Here is a 19548-nt window from a genome sequence, read left to right on the forward strand (position 1 = left end):
CTATTGGTGGAACCAACAGTCCACTAAATTGGATAGGCTTTTCATTGGTCAACAGTCAAGTCTGTTGTAACGGGATTGGACACATTTTAAACAGTTCTTGAATTTGGCAACAGGGGGCGGTGTCCACGTGCGAATGGAATGTAGTAACTGTGTCTGATCAAAGAAGAAAAGTCAAAGGTGCCTTTCTGTTAGCCATATGAAAAGAGGAAGAAAAATGACAAATTACAACTTTTAGACCGATAATGATAAACATTCAGATATTATTATTGCGAATATAAAATCACAGTGTGTTGAATATAAAGAGAACCCAAAAAGCGTGTATATTGCAATTTACAGGACATCAGGCAGTTGGCAGTACTACTTCCTACTTTTAATGGGTCCTCAATTTCCCTCCCTAACAAAGCAATCTCCAAAATGCCTGGGGAGGTGTATCTCCTGTGGCTTCTTTCTCTCATACAAACGGTAGGTTTATCAACAAAAATAAGAATATCCACACGTATACATAGCACAGCGTTTATCGGATGGCAGATTTTCTTTTGTTACCCTCGATTTATACCCACTCCTTTGCCGCGACAGTCTAGATATCTTGAAACGAATGACGTGGCTTATCAAAATCGCACCGTTTTCCTAAAGTTGTTTCGTTCACCAGGTAACGTTAGCTACAAATGACAGTACATCTTAAACGTTAACACTTACATACTGCACTTTAACGCAAACCCGATTTAACGCGAGTTGTGATAGATGAAAGACTGAAGTGACAAAGGGAAGAGCCAACCACGGCGAGACAGTCAGCAGCTGAGATTACATTCTACCTAGCTAACCTCATTATTGTATTTCTGTGAAGATGAACGCGATCATTTAAACGGGTTACATGCACACGACCCAATGATGTGTATATAATAAACACGTGTATATGAATTAATGTTTATGTACGGAATTTCCACAACACTACTTTGTGTTAGTAATGGATGCTCAATGAAAGGAACTGTCCTGATTTGTCATAGAAGCTTGCTAAAAAACTTGAGCAAGCCTTCCTTCATGAACTGGTCTCTGTAAAATGGTATAGAATCAGCTTGATCCCCTCTGTCGAAGACGCTTGGACCTTCTTTTTTGAAATTTTCAGTGGTATTGTTAACAAACACGCCCCCATAAAGAAAATGTAGAGTTAAAAACAGGTTAAGCCCCTGGTTTGACCGTGATCTTGCAGAGTTACTCCACCTCAAGAATTGCATTTGGCGAAAGGCTTGGCACACGCATACTCAGGCTGACTGGCTCTCATTTAGGCGAATGATAAATAAGTTCACTCAGGCTGTCCGGAAGGCCAAAGTTAGTTACTTTAAGGAGCAGTTCTCTCTCTAACTCCAAGAAGTTCTGGATAATGGTTAAAGACCTGGAGAATAAACCCTCCTCACAGCTGCCCATGTCCCTTAAAGTTGATGTGGTTGTTACTGACAAGAAGCACATGGCTGAGCTCTTTAATCACCACTTCATTAAGTCAGGATTCCTATTTGACTCAGCCATGCCTTCTTGCCCGTCCAACATTTCCTCATCTCCCACCCCTTCTAATGTGACTAGCCACAGTGCTCCTCCCTCTATTTCTCCTGCCACACTACAAAGTTTCTCCCTGCAGGTGTCCAAGGTGCTGAAGGAGCTCCTGAAACTTGACCCCAAAAAAACATCTGGGTCATTTGGCTTAGACTCTTTCTTCTTTAAAACTTCTTATGGGAAGGTGGCATGGTAGGGTCCCACCTGGCCAACATCTAGTGAAATTGCAGAGCGCCAAATTCAAAATACAGAAATAGTCAAATTAAACATTCATAAAAATGCAAGTGTTATACATCGGTTTAAAGATTAACTTCTTGTTAATCCAGACGCTGTATCAGATTTCAAAAAGGCTTTACGGCGAAAGCATACCATGCGATTATCTGAGGACAGCGCCCCGCTTACAAAAGCATAGAAACATTTTACAACCAAGTATAGGAATTACAAAAGTCAGAAAAAGCGATTAAAATTAATCACTTACCTTCGATGATCTTCATATGGTTGCAGTCACAAGAGTTCCTGTTATACAATAAATATTAGTTTTGTTCGATAAAGTTCCTCTTTATGTCCCAAAAATGTTTTGTTGGCGCGTTTTGTTCAGTAATCCACTGGCTCAAAGGCGGTCACGACATGCAGACGAATACATCCTAATAGTACAGGTAAAGTTCGTCAAAACATGTCAAATTATGTTTATAATTAATCCTCAGGTTGTCTATTGTCTAAATAATCGCTACTATTTCAACCAGACAATAGCGTCTTCAATAGAAAGGAAAAACAACGAATGGCGCGCAATCGGGTCACTCGCTCAAAACAGCTCTGGTTCATTCTAGAGTCGACTGAAAGAATGGTCTCATTCTTCTTCATTATTCAGAATACAAGCCTGAAACAATGTCTAAAGACTGTTGACATCTAGTGGAAGCCATGAGAACTGCAATTTGGGTCCTATCCAAATACATACTGTATAGACATTCAATAGAAGAGTACCCACATCAAAAATATCCCACTTCCTGGATGGATTTTCCTCAGGTTTTCGCCTGTCATATCAGTTCTGTTATACTCACAGACATTATTTTATCAGTTTTGGAAACGTTAGAGTGTTTTCTATCCAATACTACCATGCATATGCATATCCTAGCTTCTGGGCCTGAGTAACAGGCAGTTTACATTGGGCACCTCATTCATCCAAAATTCAAAATACTGCCACCTACCCAAGAGAGGTTAAGGTTGCTGCCTCTATCATCGCCAAGCCTATCTCAGACCTTTTTAACTTGTCTCTCCTCTCTGGGGAGGTTCCCATTGCTTGGAAGGCAGCCACAGTTTGTCATTTATTTAAAGGAGCGATCAAGCTGATCCTAACTGTTATAGGCCTATTTCTATTTTGCCCTGTTTATCAAAAGTGTTTGAAGAACTTAAAAATAGTCGACTGGCTTTCTTGATGTCTATAGTATTCTCTCTGTTATGCAATCTGGTTTCCACTCAGGTTATGGATGTGTTAGTGCAACCTTAAAGGTCCTCAATGATGTCACCATTGTCCTTGATTCTAAGAAATGTTCTGCTGCTATTTTTATTGACTTGGCCAAAGCTTTTGATACAGTAGACCATTCCATTCTTGTTGGCCGGCTAAGGAGTATTGGTGTCTCTCTGAGGGGTCTTTGGCCTGGTTTGCTAACTACCTCTTTCAAAGAGTGCAGTGTATAAAGTCAGAACATCTGCTGTCTCAGCCACCGCCTGTCACCAAGGGAGTACCCCAAGGCTCAATCCTAGGCCCCACGCTCTTCTCAATTTACATCAACAACATAGCTCAGGCAGTAGGACGCTCTCTCATCCATTTATATGCAGATGCAGTCCTATACTCAGCTGGCCCCTCCCTAGATTTTGGGATAACCTCTCTACAACAAAGATTTTAGTGTCCAACATACTTTTTCTGCACTTAACATTGTTCTGAACACCTCCAAAACAAAGGTCATGTGGTCTGGTAAGAAGAATACCCCTCTCCCTGCAGGTGTGATTACTACCTCTGAGGGTTTAGAGCTTGAGGTAGTCAACTCCTACAAGTACTTGGGAGTATGGCTAGACGGTACACTGTCCTTCGCTCAGCACATATCAAAGCTGCAGGCTAAAGTTAAATCTAGACTTGGTTTCCTCTATCGTAATTGCTCCTCTTTCAACCCAGCTGCCAAACTAACCCTGATTCAGATGACCATGCTAGATTACGGAGATGTAATTTATAGATCGGCAGGTAAGGGTGCTCTCGAGTAGTTTCTGTGAAATTGTTAGATTACTTGTTAGATATTACTGCACGGTCGGAACTAGAAGCACAAGCATTTCGCTACTCTCGCATTAACATCTGCTAACCATGTGTATGTGACCAATAAAATTTGATTTGATTTACCATTCGGCCATCAGATTTTCCACCAATGTCCCTTATAGGGCACATCACTGCACTCTATACTCCTCTGTAAACTGGTCATCTCTGTATACTTGTCACAAGACCCACTGGTTGTTGCTTATTTATAAAACCCTCTTAGGCCTCACTCCCCCCTGAGATATCTACTGCAGTCCTCGTCCTCCACATACAACACCCGTTCAGCCAGTCACATTCTGTTAAAGGTCCCCAAAGCACACACATCCCTGGGTTGCTCGTCTTTTCAGTTCTCTGCAGCTAGCGTCTGGAACGAGCTGCAACAAACACTCAAACTGGACGGTTTTATCTCAATCTCTTCATTCAAAGACTCAATCATGGACACTCTTACTGACAGTTGTGGCTGCTTTGCGTGATGTATTGTTGTCTCTATCTTCTTGCCCTTTGTTCTGTTGTCTGTGCCCAACAATGTTTGCACCCTGTTTTGTGCTGATACCATGTTGTGTTGCTGCCATGATGTGCTGCTACTATGTTGTTGTTTTGCTGCCATGCTATGCTGTTTTAGGTCTCTCTTTATGTTGTGTTGTCTCGCTTGTTGTGATGTGAGTTTTGTCCTTTATTTATTAGTTGTTTTTTTATCCCAGCCCCCATCACCGCAGGAGGCCTTTTGCCTTTGGGTAGGCCATCCATTGTAAATAAGAATTTGTTCTTAACTGACTTGCCTAGTTAAATAAATCAAAAGTAAATTTGAGATTCCTCCACATTACTGATTGGTATGCCAGCCCATACTCTATCTGTGCCACTGTTGTGGCTAAATGGAGATGCACTTAAGAATAAGTAATGTGACAACCAATCCAATGTCTCCCATTGTCTCCTGCTCAGCTGTCGGCATATGGAGCCAACTTGTCCTCCGAGTCATGCAGGGAGCTGGGCTTTTCCAGCAACCTCCTGTGCAGCTCCTGTGACCTGCTGGGGGAGTTCAGCCTGAGCTCGATCCAGCCTGTCTGCAAACAGTGCTGCCAGCAGGAGGCCCATATGGAGTCCAGGAAGGTAAGACATTAGGCTGCATTTAGACTATCTATGGGTATATCAATTGTTGTTGTCCCTGTCCATTCATCTGCACTTATTGGAAAATCATTTTCGGGTGACAATAATGTGCTGGAAGCTCATCAATAGCCTGAGTTTCACCCGGTCAGTCCTACTCAGACCAGTGCCAATGAGAGGCGAGGAGGGGATGTAGTGAGCTGTATAAGCAAGGATCGACTAGGTCACTTGCATCCATGTCATGTTCTTTCATTCACTGTCTTCTTACGTAAGCAACTCCAGTGTAGATTTGCCCTTGTGTTTTAGGTTATTGACCTGCTGAAAGGTCAAAATCAAATTGTATTAGTCACATGCGCCGAATACAACAGATGTAGACCTTACAGTGAAATGCTTACTTACAAGCCCCTAACCAACAATGCAGTTTACAAACTACGAATAAGAAATAAAAGTTACAAGTAGTTAAAGAGCAGCAGTAAAATAACAATAGCGAGACTATACACAGGGGGTACCAGTACAGAGTCAATGTGTGGGGGCACTGGTTAGTCGAGGTAATTGAGGTAATATGTACATGAAGGAAGAGTTATTAAAGTGACTGCATAGATAATAACAGAGAGTAGCAGTGGTGGAAAATAGGGGGGGGGGGGGGGCAATGCATTTGATTAGATGTTCAGGAGTCTTAAGGCTTGGGGGTAGAAGCTGTTAAGAAGCCTCTTGGACCTAGACTTAGGGCTCCGGTACTTCTTGCAGTGCGGTAGCAGAGAGAACAGTCTATGACTAGGGTGGCTGGAGTCTTTTAGAATTTGTAGGGCCTTCCTCTGACACCGCCTGTTATTGAGGTCCTGGATGGCAGGAAGCTTGGCCCCAGTGATGTACTGGGCTGTACGCACTACCCTCTGTAGTGCCCTTCGGTCGGAGGCCGCGCAGTTGCTATACCAGGCAGTGATGCAACCAGTCAGGATGCTCTCAATGGTGCAGCTGTAGAACTTTTGGGGATCTGAGGACCCATGCCAAATCTTTTCAGTCTCCTGAGGGGGAATAGGTTTTGTCGTGCTCGCTTCACGACTGTCATCGTGTGCTTGGACCATGTTAGTTTGTTGTTGATGTGGACACCAAGGAACTTGAAGCTCTCAACCTGCTCCACTGCAGCCCCGTCGATGAGAATGGGTGTGTGCTCGTGTCCTCTTTTTCCTGTAGTCTACAATCATCTCCTTTGTCTGGATCACATTGAGGGAGAGGTTGTTGTCCTGCCACCACACGGACAGGTCTCTGACCTCCTCCCTATTGAATGTCTCGTTGTTTTCAGTGATCAGGCCTACCACTGTTGTCATCGGCAAATGTAATGATGGTGTTGGAGTCGTGCCTGGCCGAGCAGTCCTGAGTGAATAGGGAGTACAGGAGGGTGCTGAGCACGCACACCTGAGGGGCCCCTTTGTTGAGGATCAGCGTGGTGGATGTGTTGTTACCTACCCTTACCACCTGGGGGCGGCCTGTCAGGAAGTCCAGGATCCAGTTTCAGAGGGAGGTGTTTAATCCCAGGGTCCTTATCTTATTGATGAACGTTGAGGGCACTATGGTGCTGAATGCTGAGCTGTAGGCAATGAATAGCATTGAAATAATCTCCCAGTGTCTGGTGGAAAGTCGACTGAACCATGGTTTTGCCTGTGCTTAGCTTCATTCCATTTTATTTATTTTTATCCTAAAAAACTCCCCAGTCCTTAACGATTGCATACCCATAACATGATGCAGCCACCACCATGCTTGAAAATATGGAGAGTGGTACTCAGTAATATATTAGATTTGCCCCAAACATAACACTTTGTATTCAGAACATTTTTTTGCAGTGTTACTTTAGCTTTTTGTAATCAGGATGCATGTTTTGGAATATTTGTCTTCTGTACAGGCTTCCTTTTCACTCTGTCAATTAGGTTAGTATTGTGTAGTATCTACAATGTTGTTGATCCATTCTCAGTTTTCTCTTATCACAACCATTAAACTCTGTAACTGTTTTAAAGTCCCCATTTGCGTCATGGTGAAATCCCTGAGCGGTTTCCTTCCTCTCCGGCAATTGGGTTAGGAAGGACCCCTATATCTTTGTAGTGACTGGGTGTATAGGTGCACCATATAAAGTGTAAAAACTTCACCATGCTCAAAGGGATATTAAATGTCTCCTTTTCTTTGCGAGACATTGGAAACCTCCCTGATGTTTGTGGTTGAATCTGTCTTTGATATGTACTGCTCAACTGAGGGACCTTACAATTATCTGTATGTGTGGGGTACAGAGATGAGGGAGTCATTGAAAATCATGGTAAACACTATTATTGCACATAGTGAGTCCATGCAACTTATTATGTGACTTGTTAAGCAAATATTTACTCCTGAACTTATTTAGACTTTCCATAACAAAGGGGTCAAATACTTAATGACTAAAGACATTTCAGATTTTCTTTTTTAATTGTAAAAATTTTGAAAAACTTGATTATACTTTGACATTATGGGGTATTGTGTATATGTGTAGGCCAGTGACCACAAACCTAAATTTTAATTCATTTTAAATTCAGGCAGTAACACAACAACATTCTGAAATAGTCACGGTGTGAACACTTTCTGAAGGCACTGTATATCAGCACATACCTGGCTCCACAATGGGGCAAAAGGGGGCTTAGCTCCCTCAGTTGAAACTTGTGCCCCCTCAGTTTTAGTTTTATGTCCCTGTATAAAAACAGAAAAAAAAGTTCAAATGATTGAGTGAAAGGTTTAGCGAAGAGAATACAGATTTTGCGCCATCAGCACAATAGTCAGAGCGCACCACGATGTGTGTAGGGGTGCTATGGAAAGCCACTGGGGCACAGAGTTTCCGTTAGCAGGTAATTGCTGGCTTTTGGCCAATAAAATAAATTGTCCGGGGCTGCTCTGCTGCTGAGGAGAGAGAGAAAGCGAGAGAGGAGCCTTTGCCTAGGCTAGTGTTGATTGCAAATATGGAGGCCTTTTTCATTGAAGTAAAACAAAAGTTAGAGTATGCATATAGTGAAAAGCCTACAAGGCAGGGCTCCAGACTGCAACCCTTTAGTCCCTTTTTGCGACCTTTTGACACCTGCCTGTGGGAATTTAAAAAATGAATTGGTTGCATTTGTGTGGGCTGTACATTCACCTCACTAAAAACAGCCTGTTTTTTTAGGAGGCTAAAACCATGATTTAGTAAAACAGTAAAGTACTTTATCGTCATGATTCCTATAATGAAAGTGTCTGCCTGCCTGCCTGCCCATGTATCTGTTTCGCCGAGGCCTGCTGCTGTGTCGAGCGAGTCACACTCTTATTTCCCAGAGGGACAAATGCTCCGTAAGTGTTATTTACATTTACATTTAAGTCATTTAGCAGACGCTCTTATCCAGAGCGACTTACAAATTGTTATGATTGAATAACATTTTAAAATCCAATTGCTGGGGAAACACAGCTATCCTCTTGTCACAGCTGGAAAGAGGATGCTCTCAGGTTTCTGTAGGTTTACTTTTAATTTCTCAGCTCTCAATTATGAGTTGGATAGCAAATGTACTGTTCAATTAATACATTGCTACTGTGTGTGGGTTTTATCTTTTAATTTGTGATCTGCAGTGCATTCGGAAAGTATAGTACCACCAGAGATTCAGCTATATGGATTTTTATCCATATTGCTCAGCCCTTTTTATTATTAGTTCGCTGTAGTCTATGATTGCTGGGAAGATAATAATCTTTGTGTCGTTTCACCATTATCAGCTGACCAGTGGAGGCTTCTCAGAGGAGGAAGGAGATGTCCATCCTCAGTGAATTTCATAACAATTGTGAAAACATTAAAGTTATCCTTTTTAGATAAAACTATACTAAATATATTCACTACACCAAATAATTGATTAAAACACACTGTTTTTGCAATGGTCTACAGTAGAGGTCGACCGTTTAATCGGAATGGCTGATTAATTAGGGCCGATTTCAAGTTTTCATAACAATCGGAAATCGGTATTTTTGGACACCGGTTTGGCCGATAAAAAAAAAATATATATATATTTTTTTTTACACACCTTTATTTAACTAGGCAAGTCAGTTAAGAACACATTCTTATTTTCAATGACGGCCTAGGAACTGCCTTGTTCAGGGGCAGAATGACAGATTACCTTGTCAGCTCGGGGATTCAATCTTGCAACCTTACGGTTAACTAGTCCAGCGCTCTAACCACCTGCCTCTCATTGCACTCCACGAGGAGCCTGCCTGTTATGTGAATGCAGTAAGAAGCCACGGCAAGTTGCTAGGTAGCATTAAACTTATCTTATAAAAAACAATCAATCATAATCACTAGTTAACTGCACATGGTTGATGATATTACTAGTTTATCTAGCGTGTCCTGCGTTGCATATAATCGATGCGGTGCGCATTTGCGAAAAAGGTACCTAACCATAAACATGAATGTCTTTCTTAAAATCAATACACAGAAGTATATATTTTTAAACCTGCATATTTAGCTAAAAGAAATCCAGGTTAGCGGGCAATATTAACCAGGTGAAATTGTGTCACTTCTCTAGCGTTCATTGCACGTAGAGTCAGGGTATATGCAACAGTTTGGGCCGCCTGGCTCGTTGCGAAGTAATTTGCCAGAATTTTAGGTAATTATGACATAACATTGAAGCTTGTGCAATGTAACAGGAATATTTAGACTTATAGATGCCACCCGTTAGATAAAATACGGAACGGTTCCATATTTCACTGAAATAATAAATGTTTTGTTTTCGAGATGATAGTTTCCGGATTCGACCATATTAATGACCTAAGGCTCGTATTTCTGTGTGTTATTATGTTATAATTACGTCTATGATTTGATAGAGCAGTCTGACTGAGCGATGGTAGGCACCAGCAGGCTCATAAGGATTCATTCAAACAGCACTTTCGTTTTGCCAGCAGCTCTGCTGATTATGACTTCAAGCCTATCAACTCCCGAGATTAGTTAGCGGGGTGCGTGCTAATAGTGTTTCAAACGTCACTCGCTCTGAGACTTGGAGTAGTTGTTCCCCTTGCTCTGCATGGGTAACGCTGCTTCGAGGGTGGCTGTTGTCGATGTGTTCCTCGTTCGAGCCCAGGTAGGAGCGAGGAGAGGGACGGAAGCTATACTGTTACACTGGCAATACTAAAGTGCCTATAAGAACATCCAATAGTCAAAGGTATATGAAATACAAAGGTTATAGAGAGAAATAGTCCTATAATTCCTATAATAACTACAACCGAAAACTTCTTACCTGGGAATATTGAAGATTCGTGTTAAAAGAAACCACCAGCTTTCATATGTTCTCATGTTCTGAGCAAGGAACTTAAACGTTAGCTTTCTTACATGGCACATATTGCACTTTTACTTTCTTCTCCAACACTTTGTTTTTGCATTATTTAAACCAAATTGAACATGTTTCATTATTTATTTGAGGCTAAATTGATTTTATTGATTTATTATATTAAGTTAAAATAAGTGTTCATTCAGTATTGTTGTAATTGTCATTGTTACAAATAAATAAAGAAAAAAATCGGCCGATTAATCGGCATCGGCTTTTTCTGTTCCTCCAATAATCGGTATCGGCGTTGAAAAATCATAATCGGTCGACCGCTAGTCTCCGCGGCCTGTCTCCTGGTAGCGCCTCCATGCTCTGGACACTAAGCTGACAGACACAGCAAACCTTTTTGCCACAGTTCGCATTGATGTGCCATCCTGGATGAACTGCACTACCTGAGCCACTTGTGTGGGTTGTAGACTCCGTCTCATGCTACCACTAGAGTGAGAGCACCGCCAGCGTTCAAAAGTGACCAAAACATCAGCCAGGAAGCATAGGAACTGAGAAGTGGTCTGTGGTCACCACCTGCAGAATCACTCCTGTTTTGGGGGGTGTCTTGCTAATTGCCTATAATTTCCACCTTTTGTCTATTCCATTTGCACAACAGCATGTGAAATGTATTGTCAATCAGTGTTGCTTCCTAAGTGGACAGTTTGATTTCACAGAAGTGTGATTGACTTGGAGTTACATTGTGTTGTTTAAGTGTTCTCTTTATTCTTTTGAGCAGTGTATATATATACACATACATACATACATACAGTGGGGAGAACAAGTATTTGATACACTGCCGATTTTGCAGGTTTTCCTACTTACAAAGCATGTAGAGGTCTGTAATTTTGATCATAGGTACACTTCAACTGTGAGAGACGGAATCTAAAACAAAAATCCAGAAAATCACATTGTATGATTTTTAAGTAATTAATTTGCATTTTATTGCATGACATAAGTATTTGATACATCAGAAAAGCAAAACTTAATATATTTGGTACAGAAACCTTTGTTTGCAATTACAGAGATCATACGTTTCCTGTAGTTCTTGACCAGGTTTGCACACACTGCAGGTTTGCACACAGTACTGTCCTGTGAGGATCACAATGTGTCAGATCAGCTTGGCAATGGTTGACAATAACCGGACCTTCTCACCCACAGAAGAGGGGAGGAAGGAGCTGGTGGGGGTTTTGACACCTCACGCCCTGTTGTAGAAGAAGACTTTCTTTCCCGCTTCAGTATTTAACCCAAGGAATGTTCTTTGTTAAGACTTTTCCCGCCGAAACTCTAACACGGTAAACGGTGAATAATGGAACAATAATTGGAAAACAAATGTAATATTGGTTTTCATTTTGTGACGTCACTAACTGTATGAACAAAATACTTTAACTTGGAAAGTAGAACCCCTTTATCTGTCAAGTTGCCATCCAATAAGTTGTGCATGTAATATGAAAATGATGAAAGTATTTTTGTTAAGATGGATTCAATTACACCTAAAATCACATTCCTATCTCCTATAAACTGTACATAAGTAAGTAGCAACGCCCCGACAAGGTCAGAGAGTTTGTCATGCTGACAGAACCGTCCCCTACGCTTCAAACTATCCCATCATACTACGAGTCTCAAATCACCATATTCGCCCACTATCATCATCAATGGGAACCGTCAACACAGTTGTGTTGTGACAAGGTAGGGGTGGTATACAGAAGAGAGCCCTATTTGGTAAAAGACCAAGTCCATATTATGGCAAGATCAGCTCAAATAAGCAAAGAGAAACGACAGTCCATCATTACTTTAAGACTTGAAGGTCAGTCAATCCGGAAAATTTCAAGAACATTGAAAGTTTCTTCAAGTGCAGTCGCAAAAACCATCAAGCGCTATGATGAAACTGGCTCTCATGAGGACCGCCACAGGAAAGGAAGACCCAGAGTTACCTCTGCTGAGAGTAAGTTCATTAGAGTTACCAGCCTCCAGAAATTGCAGACCAATTAAATGTCAGAGTTCAAGTAACAGACACATCTCAACATCAAGTGTTCAGTGGAGACTGCGTGAATCAGGCCTTCATGGTCGAATTGCTTCAAAGAAACCACTACTAAAGGACACCAATAATAAGAGACTTTCTTTGGCCGAGAAACACGAGCAATGGGCATTAGACCGGTGGAAATCTGTCCTTATAGTCTGATGAGTCCAAATTTAACATTTTTGGTTCCAACAGCCATGTCTTTGTGAGATGCAGAGTAGGTGAACGGATGATCTCCACATGTGTGGTTCCCACCATGAATCACGGAGGAGGTGTGATGGTGTGGGGGTGCTTTGCTGTTGACATTGTCAGTGATTTATTCAGAATTCAGGGCACACTTAACCAGCATGGCTACCACAGCATTCTGCAGCGATACGCCATCACATCTGGTTTGCGCTTAGTGTGGCTATCATTTGTTTTTCAACAGGACAATGACCCAACACACCTCTAGGCTGTGTAAGGGCTATTTGACCAAAATATGGAGTGATGGAGTGCTGCATCAGATGACCTGGCCTCCACAATCACCCGACCTCAACCCAATTGAGATGGTTTGGTATGAGTTGGACCGCAGAGTGAAAGAAAAGCAGCCAACAAGTGCTCAGCATATCTGGGAACTCCTTCAAGACTGTTGGAAAAGCATTCCTCATGAAGCTGGTTGAGAGAATGCGAAGAGTGTGCAAAGCTGTCATCAAGGCAAAGGGTGAAGAATCTCAAATATAAAATATTTTGATTTGTTTAACACTTTTTTGGTTACTACATGGTTCCATATGTATTATTTCATAGTTTTGATGTCTTCACTGTTTTTCGACAATGTATAAAATAGTAAAAATAAAGAAACCCTTGAATGAGTAGGTGTGGCCAAACTTTTGACTGACTGGTACTGTGTGTGTGTGTGGTTCATTTTCGTGTCAGCCAGGTAGGCTATACTCATGTAAAGATAAGCAATGTGCTTAATATTAGGACAGTTGAGAAATAAATATAGTAGGCATAGCTTATAGAAAGCTGATGGGATCCTCTTTCTAATAGAGGCCATTTAACTCGGTTTTCTCACGCTATTGCATAGCCTATAGAATTGTTGTGCAACATGACCTCGTGGGCTGTATTTTACATTACATTTGCTTTGATGTCAGAGTGGTTAGAGAGACAATAGTGATGCGTAGCAGGTTTGGTAGGCTACTAATGACCATCCGCATCAGAGCTTGCACAAGCCTAATTACCGTGACTAAACGGCCACGTTGAACAGCCCTACTCCCTCATCTTAAACGGCAACGACCGCCACTGCAGCTTACATGTCCCAGTGTTTGAAAGTTGGTAAAAGGTTGCAGTTATAGCAGTATCATCACACTACCACTCTGTCCTTAACAAGCCTTCGACTACTCAAATAGACTGAAAGCTGATTCAGGTGGTGGAGTACAAAACAACTGTCATTTCTGCTTGATTAAACTAAGCCCACGTGCTGTGGTATCCTAGCAACACTACTTAGGAGAGCAAGCCTACAGAGAGCAGTGTGAGCAGCAGCACACCTCATGTCACTTCTTGATTGTTACCTCAGTCCTGTAATGTATAATTATATGCCACTTGGCAAACACTTTTCCTAAAGTGACTTACAGTAAGTGCATACTGTGTATGGGAACCCTCACGAGCGCCACCCTCTTGACAACTGTGCCACAAAGGGAAACATGTACTGTAAGGCTGTGGTTGCCATTTTCCATGTTGAGCTAAAAACATCACATTTCTGCCTCTCTTCTTAATCCTTAGGAGACCTGGGAGATGGCACTACTACATTCTGCTGCATTATTAATATTTGCGAAAGGACTTTGTATTGTTTTAATGAGCCTCGATGAGCATAGAGGACATTTTGTCAATCAAATCTCTCTGTTTGTCCAGAAATGATCCTTCAGTTGCACCTACGGCCCTGCTGCCTCTCTGCAGGCTAATATTACTGTCGCTCCAGTTCCATTAGTGGAGCAAGCCAGCAATGGCCTTTTTGGGTTTTGGCCCATTCTAATGAGTTTTTACTCTAATCGTTTTAGAAAATGCCCAAAAAATGGTCATGACATTAGGGATGGGCATGGTTATTTCAATATGGTACTACTATGGTACTTATACCATGGTCTGACTCATGAAAATGTACCATGGTTTTAGCCTTGAAGTATGGTGGTACTGCCATGCACGCAAATAATAATAATATCGCTTAATTTATACCATGGTAGTTGTGGATCATGGAAATTCCATGGTTTTAACCTGCATTATACATTCTACCATGGTAATGTATAATTATGAAAAATGGTACCAATAATTATCATATGGTACCATCTTTATTAATTGTGCGTTACCATAGCACAATGGCAGTATAATGCATTAAATAAATACCCCCCCCCCCCCCCCAGTTCAAAAGAGGTTGGTATTATATTGATTTATTTCTATAATCATATGGGCACGTTTCTGATGAAGTCAGAGGCAGGCTACTATTGTTGGTCCTAGTTTGTCTGTAACATCAAAGAAAAGACAATAGTTGCTGTGAAAAAGGGGTAATTTCTGTATTAATAGTACTGTTTTTGCTCATGTTTAGGTTTCCTGTAGAGGGTGGGAGAGACTAAATGTATGGCATTTTGTAATTCACAGTATTTATAGGCAAGGGGTGTTGTGCTTGTTTTGGCCCACAGGGGGAGCCGCTCGCTCTAGTCGTTGTATCACGCACTCTCGCGCTAACCTGCCTAGTAAGTGAGTCAGTTGAATGAGAGCCAACTGAAAATTGTATTGCAGAGGGAAGCACCAGATAAACTATTTCCTCACGGACCCTTGTAAGCGCAGAACGTAACACGGCTACATTCAATCCTCGCGCCTTTACATCGCTAAAGACCGTGTACCTCCAGATAAAATAATTTAAAAGTTATGTCCAATATTACGGAACTGTTTTATCTTTCTGCCGCGGATTCGTGAGCATGTCGTGGTTGCATTTTTGTAACTTTTTTAAATGTATTAAACTAGGCAAGTCGGTTAACAAATTCTTATTTACAATTATGGCCTACCAAAATGCCTCCTGCGGGGACGGGGGCTGGGATTAAAAATAAATATAGGACAAAACGCACATCACGACAAGAGAGCTACACAACACTACATAGAGACCTAAGATGACAAAGCATAGCATGGCAGGAACACATGACAACACAGCATGGTAGCAACACAACATGATGACAACATGGTAGCAACACAACATGGTAGCAGCACAAAACATGGTACAAACATTATTGGGCACAGACAACAGCACAAAGGGCAAGAAGGTAGAGACAACAATACATCACGCAAAGCAGCGACAACTGTCAGTAAGAGTGTCCATGATTGAGTCTTTGAATGAAGAGATTGAGATAAAACTGTCCAGTTTGAGTGTTTGTTGCAGCTCATTCCAGTTGCTAGCTGCAGCGAACTGAAAAGACGAGCCACCCAGGGATGTGTGCGCTTTGGGGACCTTTAACAGAATGTGACTGGCAGAACTTTTGTTGTATGTGGAAGATAAGGGCTGCAGTAGATGTCTCAGATAGGGTAGAGTGAGGCCTAAGAGGGTTTTATAAATAAGCTTCAACCAATGGGTATGGCAATGGGTGTACAGAGATGACCAGTTTACAGAGGAGTGTAGAGTGCAGTGATGTGTCCTATAAGGAGCATTGGTGGCAAATCTGATGGCTGAATGGTAAAGAACATCTAGCCGCTTGAGAGCACCCTTACCTGCCGATCTATAAATTACGTCTCCGTAATTTAGCATGGGTAGGATGGTCATCTGAATCAGGGTTAGTTTGGCAGCTGGGTTGAAAGAGGAGCAATTACGATAGAGGAAACCAAGACTAGATTTAACTTTAGCCTGCAGCTTTGATATGTGCTGAGAGGACAGTGTACTATCTAGCCATACTGCCAAGTACTTGTAGGAGTTGACTACCTCAAGCTCTAAACCCTCAGAGGTAGTAAACACACCTGTGGGGAGAGGACCATTCTTCTTACCAAATCACATGACCTTTTGTTTTGGAGGTGTTCAGAACAAGGTTAAGGGCAGAGAAAGCTTGTTTGACACTAAGAAAGCTTTGTTGTAGAGCATTTAACCCAAAATCTAGGGAGGGGCCTGCTGAGTAGAAGACTATCTGCATATAAATGGATGAGAGAGATTCCTACTGCCTGAGCTATGTTGTTGATGTAAATTGAGAGGTGTGGGGCCTAGGATCGAGCCTTGGGGTACTCCCTTGGTGACAGGCAGTGGCTGAGACAGCAGATGTTCTGTCTTTATACGCTGCACTCTTTGAGAGGTAGTTAGCAAACCAGGCCAAAGACTCCTCAGAGAGACACCAATACTCCTTAGCCGGCCCATAAGTATGGAATGGTCTACCGCAGGGGTGCCCAACCAGTCGATCGCGAGATGATTATACATTTACTCAAATTCAGCCATACCGCCTATAATCTTTCTGTTTTAATGTTCGACAGTCCTCCATTCACAGCAATGTCTGAAAAGTCAGGTGATTTACATAAAATATGACCAGTTCCTGCGCACTTATTGATGTATGCCGAGTTAGCGTGTGTCAGGTGCCCCCTGCCAAGCCTTTGTCGATATGCACCCATAATCAACAAAACTGTGACTTCCTCCCATGCAGTGTGTTGTGAGAATAAATGTTGCTGTCCTGGCTTAAGGGAAAGGAAGCTTGCTGGTGTAATTTAATTTGTGTTCCCAGCAACAGCGTGCCTGTGAAATACTGCTTTGACACTCCAATTTCCGCTAAGTTATTGTGTTTTGGTGTGGAGCTTTGATTACCAGCGGGTCACAAAGCTGCCATCCGTCAGAACCCTTCCATATGCAGAGGCTCACAGTTTAATGACCCTGATGAAGAGCCTGTCTACCACGTTTACGAATCAGACTGCCCAGAATCACATTATCCCAACTCAACGCCAGGAGCTTCACTTTGGGTGGGCGTCAGTGTGTAAAAATGAATAGTCAGGAAGGTAGTTGGATTGTTTATTGGCCAAAGGATTGCGAAGATAAATCTCAGCAATGGTTTAGGACAAAGATGCTCCAATTCTCGAGGGCCGTAGTCCTGCTGTTTTTTTCTTTTCTTCGTTTCTCCCTGGCAATTTAATGAATGAATTCATATCGTTGACTGACCAGGGATTGCTAGTTACCACGCCGTAATCAAGTATGTTTAAAAAGGCAAGGAGGTGAACTAGCTTGTGGCCCTTGACGTCTGGAGTTGTTTTGCTGGTTTTAGTGATGAGCTGATGTATTAGTCCAGTTTCTTGTTCTTTTTTTAAAATTGATGTGAGCTGAGCTCCCAGGGCTCCAGTAGAACAACATGTGCATCCTGAGCCGCACCCTGACCAACCACAGGACTTAACACAGTACTTTCCCCTCCACAGCTCTACCCTGGGGCCATCCTGGAAGTGTGTGGATGAAAGTTGGGGAGGTTCCCTCAAGTCCAAGGTGAGTTGTGTCAACGTGTTGTTGCGGGACCACTCACCTGGTAACGCTTATTGGTGTCCGTTGTCATCTGGGTGTCAGTTGGCTGTGAAGGGGCTGTTATTGTAGCCTGCCTTTGTGTGGGGTAGAGCCTCGGAGCTCTCTACCTTATGGCACTGTTTGTGTTCCAGACAGCTGCACGCTCGCGTTCACAACTGTGGTCCCTTTTGACTTGATTACCGAATAATGTTTTCCCAACGGCTTCTGTTTACAAGCTTTGTGCAAAAAAAATAGAACTGTCCATCAATTGATTAATTCATTAAACCTTTGATATTGTTGACCTTTTGTGTCCACAGCTTTTGTCAGGTCTGACAAGCCGAAGATGTTCAAGGGTCTTCAAATTAAGGTACAACATGAATTGTAGATTCACTCTTGCCTGTTGCGTACAATTAATTAGTTGAGTTAAATGCAATAAAGAAGTGGTTGTTTCTCTGACGTCTTTTCTACAACTTTGGAATGAAAATAACCACATTGTCTTGAACATAATCTCCTGTCATTATGGAATGAACCCTATGCCACACCATAATGTTTCAATATTACACCTTATAGGGAGTTCTTATTATCTTATAGGCATTACAATGGCTATGTTGGAATTGGTTAACTTTGTTTGGCCGCAGTCCTGATAGTCCTCTATTATTTTTGTTTCAGTATGTGAGAGGCGCAGACCCTATACTAAAGCTGCTGGACGATAACGGGAACATTGCTGAAGAACTCAGCATCCTCAAGTGGAACACGGATAGTGTGGAAGAATTCCTGAGCGAGAAGTTGGAAGTATATAATACCGATTTGTAGTACTCATCACCAACATTTTTTGGGGGGGGGCTACAAATTTGTGCACTGTTTTGGATTTTATTGTTTAAAGGGACTGCGCTATTGGACTTTTTTTTTGTAGTAACTGAAAATCATGAACTTCGTCCGTAGATTTTGTGAACTGACATGTGCCAGGATGTAAAACGGATGTTTATAGATTCGTAAAGATTGAACTACTTGAACTTACCTGCAAAATACCTGGCATTAACATCAAAATTATTGAAATGAAGTAGACAAAGAGAGTCTGTAAAGATGTTCACTGCTTGTTACCTTTTTTGTAGTTTATTCTCCCAACTGTCAGTTGTCTCTCTAGTTTAAAAGAAATATGACTTATGGTTTCAGCGGTGGGAGCTTGGGGGGGGGGGCTAGGGGGCAAGTCATTCGCCTCATGCAGATGTTTCGGGGAGGAACACATTAGTGAAGGCCTCACAGTAAACCACATTTTGGGATGTGAGACCTGATGTCCCTGTGTGTCACTCTGGGCATCTTGCAGTGGAGAGAGACTGGATTCCCCAGTGTGTGAATTTGAATGGGGAGGAAAAACGCTACAATTAATAAAATGACTCATGTTATTTTTTTGTGTGTCATCTGTTTGAGCATACACTGCATTAAATTAATTGTGCTGTGTTGCATATTTCTGGTAGTCTGACACTCACGAAAACCATAAGTATGACATGGAGGGTAGCTTTGATTTGCCAAAGGGTGTAACATTCATGCCATCTAGTGGAAGAAAATAGTATCACATGTTAATTTCCATGGCCGGTATGAGTACAGTCCACTACTCAGTTTAACTCAATGTTATGGTAGGCCATTTGAAATGCAGAACCCTATCCTCAATGCAGATTCACATTTATTAATGCCGAATCTAACAGGAATGATACATTTTTGGTTGTCTCTCTTCCCATCCTCTGCATGGTGGTGATTGACTGGCCTGTTGTGGGCTTGG

General features: G+C 42.0%; 1 pseudogene; it reads left to right on the plus strand.

Annotated features, from left to right (window-relative positions):
• Positions 1-355: 355 nt before the first annotated feature.
• LOC129814361 (selenoprotein F-like) lies at positions 356-19174 on the plus strand (annotated as a pseudogene).
• The last annotated feature ends 374 nt before the right edge of the window (positions 19175-19548 follow it).

This window comes from Salvelinus fontinalis, chromosome 17 (assembly GCF_029448725.1).
Source record: "Salvelinus fontinalis isolate EN_2023a chromosome 17, ASM2944872v1, whole genome shotgun sequence".
NCBI classification, from domain to species: Eukaryota; Metazoa; Chordata; class Actinopteri; order Salmoniformes; family Salmonidae; genus Salvelinus; species Salvelinus fontinalis.